General features: G+C 36.1%; 1 pseudogene; it reads left to right on the top strand.

Annotated features, from left to right (window-relative positions):
- Positions 1-3,864: 3,864 nt before the first annotated feature.
- On the top strand, positions 3,865-5,743 carry LOC116133781 (annotated as a pseudogene).
- The last annotated feature ends 4,135 nt before the right edge of the window (positions 5,744-9,878 follow it).

Consider the following 9,878-nt stretch of genomic DNA (forward strand, 5'->3'; position numbering starts at 1 on the left):
GATTTAATACAATTAATCACGAATGGTCCAACATCCAATCATGGAAGAGGTGGAATGCTCTGTCAGCCTAAAGAAATTATGAGGATCAACTTTGGTTTTCACTCTCACCAGTCTTGAAGTTATCTTTGAAAACTTCTCGCCCCACTCTCTGGCTTCGTTGAAATTTGTGTTACTTTTCTTGTTCATCCAGATCAAAATCCCTGTAATTAACATACGCACCTCTGGGGTTCTTTGAAACATATGGAGCCAGTATTCGTATAGCCTCCTAATCCATTCAATATGCTTTGATGCATTCCTGTATCACCATCTTGCCAGCACCAAATAAGAGATTCGAATATGTACCCTTTCTGTGAGGGAAAGGAGTTTCAGATCTGAAATCCTGCTCATTATTCCATACGGACTCCATAGCATTATTGGGTTACCTTCTTCCAATCACCTTTCCATAGCCCTCAGAACTGTTTCAGAAGGGTCTTTAACGTAGTTGATTTTCCTTTGAAATAGTTTCTGAAATATTCTGTCGTTGAAGTAGAATTTCAGGAGTCGAGTTACTTGGGAAAAGGCCTATAACCACAGACTGGATCCAGGTGTTTCATTGCAATCTTGCCGTGTCAATCCCAGTTCAGGGAATTTTTCCTGCATAATTTGAAGGAGGCTATCAGCACCACCAAGATATAGAGCACCGTATGAGGTTGATACAGTTCTCTTGCCATTTGGCACCATGGCCACTGTATGAGAACTTAACAAAGAGATCCTCATCCAGCGTATGTGCAACTTGTTGCCATTTATAGAGGATCTTCGTGGCACCTCTTCTAGGGCCTTGCAACTGTAAAAATTGTCACAGTTGATGGCACAGGAACCAATTTTATCTTCCATGAAGGATAATTCCAAAGCTTCCTCCCCCGTCCACTAATTGCCAAAATAGATCTTCACCCATGGCTGCTCGGTCAAGAACTCTGCGCGTGCGTCTACAATTTTAGCATCGAGGACATTGTCAGCCACAAGACCATATTTTCTAACAAGAAACCATAAGCACCTCCAGTGATGTGCCCACCAACGCCAAGCTCGTGCAAGCACCCGCAGGAAAACATGAATTTTGCTCTTCTCCGCATTGAGTAACTTCACCAATTGTTGCACCTGCCTCAACCCCGCGCTGATTATCAATATCGATGCTTATGGATCGAAGCTTGGAAAGGTCTACAACTATGAAAGTGTTTCATTTTCTGATACATAAGAGACCCCCTCATAGTCATGGCCTCCGCTCGGTTACATATGAATTCGAAGTGTTTGGAGCAAATAACGGCTGCTTGGACATGGGATTCATTCAAAGGCGTGAGATAAACTCTGGTTTGGGACTGAAGGCCCTGTAAACCTGAGGTTTTGAGCAGTTGATTAGAATGATGAGAATATGAAGAAGGGTTTGAGACGTAAAGAATGGAGGAAGGGACAGAAAGCTCAGTTTGGCAGGAGAGAGGCATGCAGAAAACTTTCTTGAATTTGAATTGAAATTGTCATGAAGAAGCTAATAACATCACTGAAAGAAGAAAAGAAAGTAATGCATGAAGCTATCATTTTTCAGTTGTTGCTTCTGTTCAACCATTCAGAAGTGAGTTTTGGCTGTAGACGACTGTGTATATATAAATTTTAAGAATAAACATACTCATTAAAGTATAAAATTTCAAAACTCGCAGTGTCTCACCGTGCCTGCTTTCTGAAAAACAATTGAATGGAGTCGTGATTCTGAAGATATATTTGGGATTTTCAATTGAAGTGCTAAAATAAGTGAAGACAACTGTTTGTTACCTACTGCATGAACTGGTGTCGAAGATGCTCATAATCGAAACTCGAAGATGTAATCGAACTCAAGATGTCACTCAGCAACAATTGTTAGGGACTTTTTTGGGCCAAGGAATCCTTATATATATAATTAGAATAAAAGAAACTTATTTAATAAAATTTTATGATATAAATTATCTTTATATTAAATATATATTTTATTTTAAGTTCTTATTTTTTATAAATACTCTCGACCTTACTATTATCTCATAAATCTTAATTTTCTTTATATTATTCAAATTTTCTTAGAAATAAATGATAGTTTAATGGAATAAAAAGTTTTGTAATGGTATATCAATCAAGTAATACAAAATTTAAGTTTTTAATTGCTTCACATATAAAATATTTTTTTTCTTAAAGTATTGAGAGCTATTTTAATCTTATATTCTTTAGTGTTGTAAATATATTATGTTCTTAGGATTTTGTAAGAAATTTTTATTTAGCTTTACTTGGGCTTGTTTTGATTTAAAAGGATACGAAAATTATTCTTGTAGAACAAGTTACAGGATTTCAATCCCCTTACTAAATGTATCCTTTAAGAGCTCGCCAAGAAGATTATACTTGAACCTGCAAATAAAAAATACTAAAAAAATTGTGGTATACTTGAAACATTAGGGTATAAGGTGTTAATGGTCCCGAAGATTATTGAGGTGTACGTTAAATGGTTTAAACACCACCTTATTAAAAAAAGATAAAAATAACAATTTGCCTTTGGAGGTCAAGAGCATGGATAAAACTTTAGCTTAAAGTTTTGAAGCAAAAATATGGAAGAAGAAGAATAATAAAAATTTCGACCATAATTATATCCTTACTTAAAATTGAAGATGGGTGGTTAAAGATAAAAGTAGTGGAGGTTAAAAATCATTTCTCAATTTGGAAACGTATTTACGAGTATTTTCTTGGGCCAAAGTGGGGATCGCTGAATTCCTGCAGGGACCTGATCCCCGATTTAAAAAATAAAAATTATTCTCTTTTATTTTAATATTTTATAGTGTCAAATTTGAAAGTGTATTTTATTTAATATTTAGTATATGGAGAATTCAAACCACATCAAAAATATTATCATTCTACTTTCAAAGAAGTATTAGCAGTAAAAAATGTCATTGAAAGGTTTGAATTCCATCTTGTTGGACATCACTTCTTTGTCGAAACGGATATAGAGTCTTTTGATCAAATGCTCCGATTCAACAAGAAAAAGGTTCAACATTAACAACTACTTCGATGCGCAGAATAGTTCAACAAATATTCTTTCACCGTTCAACACATCAAAGGTCACATCAATACCATTGCAGATTATCTATTTTGGCCTAAAACTAAACAAGTCAGTTTCATGTACCTTAGATCCAAACCACTTCCCTGTTTCATGTTCCAACCATTAACCCAGTCTAGTTCATGTTCATCATCTTCTTCACCAAACCATATTCCAGACGTACCTCTTGAATTTGATGACCTTGTTTGAACTCGTACCATTGATGAAAATGCTACCATCCTCATGTTTTCTTATCAGATTCAATGCATTGAAAAATGTGGGCAATCCATGTATGATATGTTAGGTGTCCATCTAGATTACCCCTTTTCAAAAATCTTTTGTTTACGTCCAAGACTAGATATCTTATTTCTAGAAGAATTATTATGGTTCTTTTGGTATATGTTACACTAGTACCACATTGCCATTCAATTCTCTGTCCATCATATGTTGAAAATAATTTCCTAATACCAGTCATTCCCAACCTTTGAGTTACACTCTTTGACGACTTTTCTCAAATGGTTCAAAATCCTAGAAAAATTGAAATTTGTGTTTGCTCATCAGCTTACTCGATACAAATGTCCTATGTCCACTAAAATGACATGGTTTATCATGTTTTTTCATAGATATCATTCCATCAGATTTGATGGCCTATATTTTTCACAGCATCAAATCACATTTCATCGGCCTTATCCATATGATCTCGTCCATAATACGCCTACAAAAACAACTAGTGGTTCTAAAATACAAAAGATTTGACTTCTAAACTAGTAGTTGATGAAGTCTATTACAAAATTGCCGAGAAGAGCAATATTCATGCCTTTCTGGCCGGTGCTTGCACATGCGTAGGCATTGGTGGGCACATCATTGGTGGTGCTTATGGTTTTTGTATGGGCAAAAATTTGTAGTAAGGCCTTGATAGGCCCATTAACTAATGGTTCTGTGCCAAGGCCCAACTTCGCTTCCAAAGCTCATCATACAAACTGGCTCTATTTCAGAGTACACAAAATTACGGCCCCATGTTCACGACACAACTCCAGTTGGCCTCATACCAGTCCCATTCCTTGGAAGGCCCACTCTACGAGCCAGTCCACTTCGTGAGCTAGGCTACTCTACGTGCCAGACTTCTTTACAATCTGGGTTGTTCTATTCATAAAAATCCATCCACGAGTCAAGACCAGCCCTCATGACGATTCTAGGTCTCATGAGGACTCTTCAGTCCTTATGACTCGAAATCCCATGCGAATAAAGACTTCGAGTTCTACACGATTCATACAAACTCCTAGTCTTATGTGAATTCTAACTCCTACTTCTAAAAGGACTCGGATCACTTTGGCTCCCTATAAATTCAGAGCTCAAGCCTCTCAGAATTCATTCACATACAATCCCTCTTCTTGCTTTCCTTGTTCGTGTTCTCTCAAGAACCACCTATCATCGCCGTGGAGTCGAGTTCTGACCACTCTATGTTGATAGTCGCTCCACGCTCACAGTAAACCCCATATTGCCTCACTAAATTTCCCTCACAACTGTGCCAAGTCTTCACATTCACTCTTTCATTTCTCTGTCTGCAGGTCTGCAAGATTGTCAGTGGTCTCTTCGCCACAGGATCATCCTCACGAGACTCGCCGTAGATTCTGACCTTCTATAGTTTCCTGTTAAGAAAATATGATCTTGGTGCCACAATGTCCTCGATGCCAAAATTGTGGATGCAAGCGGCAGAGTTCTTGACCGAGCAGCCATGGGTGAAGATCTATTTTGGGCAATAAGAGGAGGTGGAGAAGGAAGCTTTGGAATTATTGTTTCATGGGAGATAAAACTGGTTCAAGTGCCAGCAAACTGTGACAATGTTTACAGTTGCAAGGACTTTCGAAAAAGGTGCAACAAAGATCCCCATAAATGGCAGAAAGTTGCACATACGCTTGATGAGGATCTCTTTCTTAGAGTTCTCATACAACTGGACAATGGTGGCCGAAATGGCGAGAGAGCTGTGTTAACCACATACAGTGCTCTATATCTTGGTGATGCTGATTGTCTTCTTCAAATAATGAAAGAGAGATTCCCTGAGCTGGGTTTGGGCCGAAAAGATTGCAATGAAACGACCTGGATCCTGTCTGTGGTTACTAATGCCTTTTCCCAAGTAACTCCACAACTGAAATTCTACTTCACCGAAAGAATTTATTCAGAAACTATTTCAAAGGCAAATCAGACTACGTTAAACAATCCATACCTGAAACAGTTCTTGAGGGGCTATAGAATAACCCAACATTGCTATGGAGTCCGTATGGTGGAATAATGAGCAGCATTTCAGAATCTGAAACTCCATTCCCTCACAGAAAGGGAAACATCTTTGAAATCTCTTATTTGGCTGGATGGCAAGATGGTGATATTAAGAATATTGAGTGGATTAGGAAGCCATACGACTACTTGACTCCTTATGTATCAAAGAACCCCAGAGGTGAATATGTTAATTACAGGAATTTTGATTTGGGCATCAACAAGAAGAGTAACACAAGTTTCAACAAGGCCAGAGTGTGGGGCGAGAATTATTTCAATGGTAACTTCGAGAGATTGGTGAGAGTGAAAACCCAAGCCGATCCTGATAATTTCTTCAGGCATGAACAGAGCATTCCACCTCCTCCTTCAATTGGACCAATTCGTGATTGAAAATTCGTATTAAATTGTCAACGTAATAGATGTGCAATATTAAATGGATTATATAATAATCACTTGTAAATGTTACAGGCATGATGTTTATGTAATAAAAAGAACCCCTGTTGCAGTGTTGTAAAAAAAAAAAAAAAAAAATCTAATTTTATGTTTCCACATCGGTTATGAGGATTAATTTATAAAATTTTGGGTAAAGTTGTGTAATACAGTGAAGTTAACATGTTTAGTGGGTCATAATTCTGTAGGAATAGAACTCACAACCTTACCAACTATATCAATAGTCGAATCTGTCCAAATTAATGAAAGTATAATTAATGACCATCCAATTGTTGAGTGGGCAATTAAGACTCTTTGATGTATTACTCAAAAAGTCTTGAGTTCGATTTACCACAGTCCTTAATAAAGGTGATCACTAGAGGCTTTATCCAATCATTAACTTCAAGGCTCTGAAAAATTAGTTGAAGTACGTGCAAATTGGCCCAAACACTTATAAGGTCCGTTTGTTTTATTATTTTGAATAGGATTTTGGGAATAATATTGGATAGTTAAATAAAGTGAGTATTACGAGGTAAAATTTAAAAATTAACAAAAAAAAAAAAACCACTAAGTTTGTTAATTTAACTAAACACCCCGATATATATAAATTTTATAAAATGACAAAAACACCCCCACCCACCCACAGTGCCAGATTCTGACCACCACCTTCGAAATCTGGCCGAATGCAGACCGGTTGGATCCGGAGGGTAGGGCGTCGATATGGCCTTTTCTGGTCAGATCCACCACGGATCTGACAGGTTAAAGGCCAGATCTATGGCCAAATCTAGTTGTTGACGGCCGCAAAAGTCTAGATCCCAAATCGATGACTTGCTGGCCAGTTCTGATCATTTGTAGGCCGTTGTAATAGATTCCGGCTACCACCGACGGTGGTTGTCGGAATCTGGTAACTATGGGTGGGTGGGGATGTTTTAGTTAATTTTTAAACTTTTTTTTGGGTATTTAATGAAATTAATAAACTTAAGGGGTCTAAAAGTAATTAAAAAAATATATTAATATTTCCTAAATAATTAAACAAACAAATATTTTGGGAATAGGATTGGGGATATGGATAAGAATATTAAACCAAACGTACCCTAATTATTCAAAGTGATAAAACTAATTTCCTTTCTTTATGCATCAAATTTTAAAAAGGACATACATCAAGGTCAAAAAGAGAGATTGAATTATCTCGTCCCCAATTAATACATTAGAAAATCTCAAGTGCATAAACATAGGAGATTGTTACCCCAATTATTAAATGGGATTACTATACAAGTAATTATTCCTAAAAATAATTAGAGAAAATATGCGATTAAGTATTATTAAATGGAAATAAACGCCTATACTACAAAAGCAAGTCGTCATTGTTGCCCCTTTTTAAATTTGATGCATAAATGGAAATAAACGTCTATCTCATTTGTCTTCGCTCTTAATTATCTTATCTTAAACTAATTTGACCCACTTCTTTATTTTCTGGATTTTTTTTTTCTTTTTGGTGTGATGTAGATTTACTTGAACCCACGGTTTGAAAATCCATATCCTTACTCGAAGTTTTATTTATTTATTTATTAATTATTAGTCTAAATCACATCTATGATTGTATTCTCCTAATAATTCAAAACAATATAAAAACTAATCAATTATGTTGGGTGATAAAATTAGGGCTGTGCAAAAAAAACCGGTAACCGAATCGAACCGAACCCGGATTTTTGGGTACCCAAAAATTCAACTCGGTTTCGGATAGTTTTTATAAGATACCCGAATTTTCGGTTCGGGTATCGGTTATTTAATTTTAGAAAACCGGGTACTCGGTATCTGGTTTTTATTAAAAAAAAAAAAAAAAAAAAGACGTCAGACTAAAACCCAAAAAGAATCCCCAAATCTGAAAATTTCAGATGCCCTAAAACTAAAACCCGTCACTCTCCAGTCTCCACTCCCACTGCGTAAACTTCCAGTCTCAGTCTTCCACTCTTTGTCAGTTCGTCTCTTCACTCTCTTCCAGTACTCAAGTCCTGCAAGACCTGCACACAGCCGCACTCAAACTCGTCTCTCACTCTCAAATTCAGATTCTCGCCGTACACAGTCATTAGAAGTTTTGTGCTAATTTCTTGAGTCTGTATATTAATGGCAGTCTGTTAAGTTGTGAAGCCTGCTCTTGTTTGATTGTTATGTTTAGTTGTTGAGTTGGTGCTGATGCAGAGTTGATTAGCTGAAGTTGCAATTGAAAATGCAAAGTTGTTAAACTGAGAAATGCAGTTTGCAGTTTGTATATTAATGGCAGTCTGTTAAGTTGTGAAGCCTGCTCTTGTTTGATTGTTATAGTTATGCAGTTTGTTGTTGCTAATGCAGAGTTGACTAGCTGAAGTTGCAACTGAAATTGTAGAACTAAACATGAGTTGTTGCCAGTATTGATTGGTTGCAGTTGCAATTAAAACTGCAGAACTGAAAATGAGTTGTTGCCTTAAGTAGCTGAGCAAGTTCTTGAGTAGTTGAGCAAGTTTTTTTTTTTAGAGTTTGTGCATCGGTTGACTGAAGGGATTAAAGGAGAACAGAGGTAATAGAAAAAGGAAGAGAGTTTGAGAATTTGAAAGGGGATGTTGGTTAAAGAAGTCAATGAATTTGAGAAGAAGTGAAGAACTGCTGGTTAGGAGTTAAAATTAAAACTGCTGGAAAATTCGGGTAACAAAATCGGATACCCGGTTTGTGACCCGAATTTTCGGGTACCCGCAAAATCGGGTATTCTAAAACCGGTTCGGTTAGCGGGTACATTTTTGGAGGTACCCGGTTTTTGGACAAAATCGGAGCGGGTACCCGGTTTTGCACAGCTCTAGATAAAATCATGTAGACTAAATCAACGCCATGTGTTTTCAAAGTGCCCTATCAACGTGTGTTAACTCCTAAGAAGACAACTTCTTTAAGAAGCCAGCCGTCCCTCAAAAGTCACATGTCAATCTGCATGTGAAGATCTTCACTTTTAAGGCTGTACGTCTTCCTTCAAGCTACATTAAATTTGTATATGGATTACTTTACCTGTAAGCCAATTAATACAATGTCACATATTAAGTTTTATGTAAATTATTTCACACTTAAGATAACCCTAGAACATTGTAAATCTCACCTCAAATCAACGATCCAAAAACTCATTTTGTCAATAGTTATAGAACAGTTATCTCTCTTTAACAAATATTTTTTTGTAAACACATTAATAAGATAACAGTGAACATAGAAATTGTGACTTGCATCTGAACTACTTTGAAAATTGTTCTTGCTTACTCTTTTATTTACTGTTACCTAGTTCATTTATTTTTTCACATTACTCTCCTTGTTATCCACATGTTCAGCATCATACTACATTTCTCGGTCTTCCATGGATCCTTTGCGCAATCTTATTCAAAGGCTTGTGTACCTCTCATTGGTGTGAAAAACTGCATCAACATATTCAAACCTGTAATTTGGAAAATTAAACCGGTCTATACTTTATCAACATGGAAAATACTATAGCTAAATAATTTGATTATTTGTTTGAAAGAAACCAAATTCTTAGTTCGTCGTTATTCTCTTGGAGATGTCTGTGAATAATTGAAGGCCCGATGACTTTTAATGTAAATGAGGAACCAAAGTATACAGGGTCTTGTTGGATATTATGAATTGTATAAGCCTAAAAATGGCCATGACTGAACATATTTTGTAAGAAAAATGCTATCCTTACAAAGATTTATACAAAGAAGGCTACAAAGTGAAGGAAAAAACAAAGAAAAAACGGAAAAAGAGAAAGAGAGAAAGAGAGAAATCATGAAGATCAAGGATATGGGTTGTCTTTGTATGCCCCCTTTGTATTTATCTTTGTAAGACTAGTACTTCTCATTTTGTAATGAACAAAGTACTATTGTTCTTGTTTTATGGTTCTTTGAAACCTTCCCGGTTATGTGGAGATTTGCAATGATATATACTAGACAGAAGGATAGTTGCAATGATTATAATTTTATTAATTTTGCTACTACAATGGATGAAAACAACTTTGACATTTGGTATTATTTAAATTAATTACTTAATTATTACGAATTTAATCAATAAAGGGCTCCAATACATATCATCT

Source organism: Pistacia vera, unplaced genomic scaffold, assembly GCF_008641045.1.
Source record: "Pistacia vera cultivar Batoury unplaced genomic scaffold, PisVer_v2 Contig275, whole genome shotgun sequence".
NCBI classification, from domain to species: domain Eukaryota; kingdom Viridiplantae; phylum Streptophyta; class Magnoliopsida; order Sapindales; family Anacardiaceae; genus Pistacia; species Pistacia vera.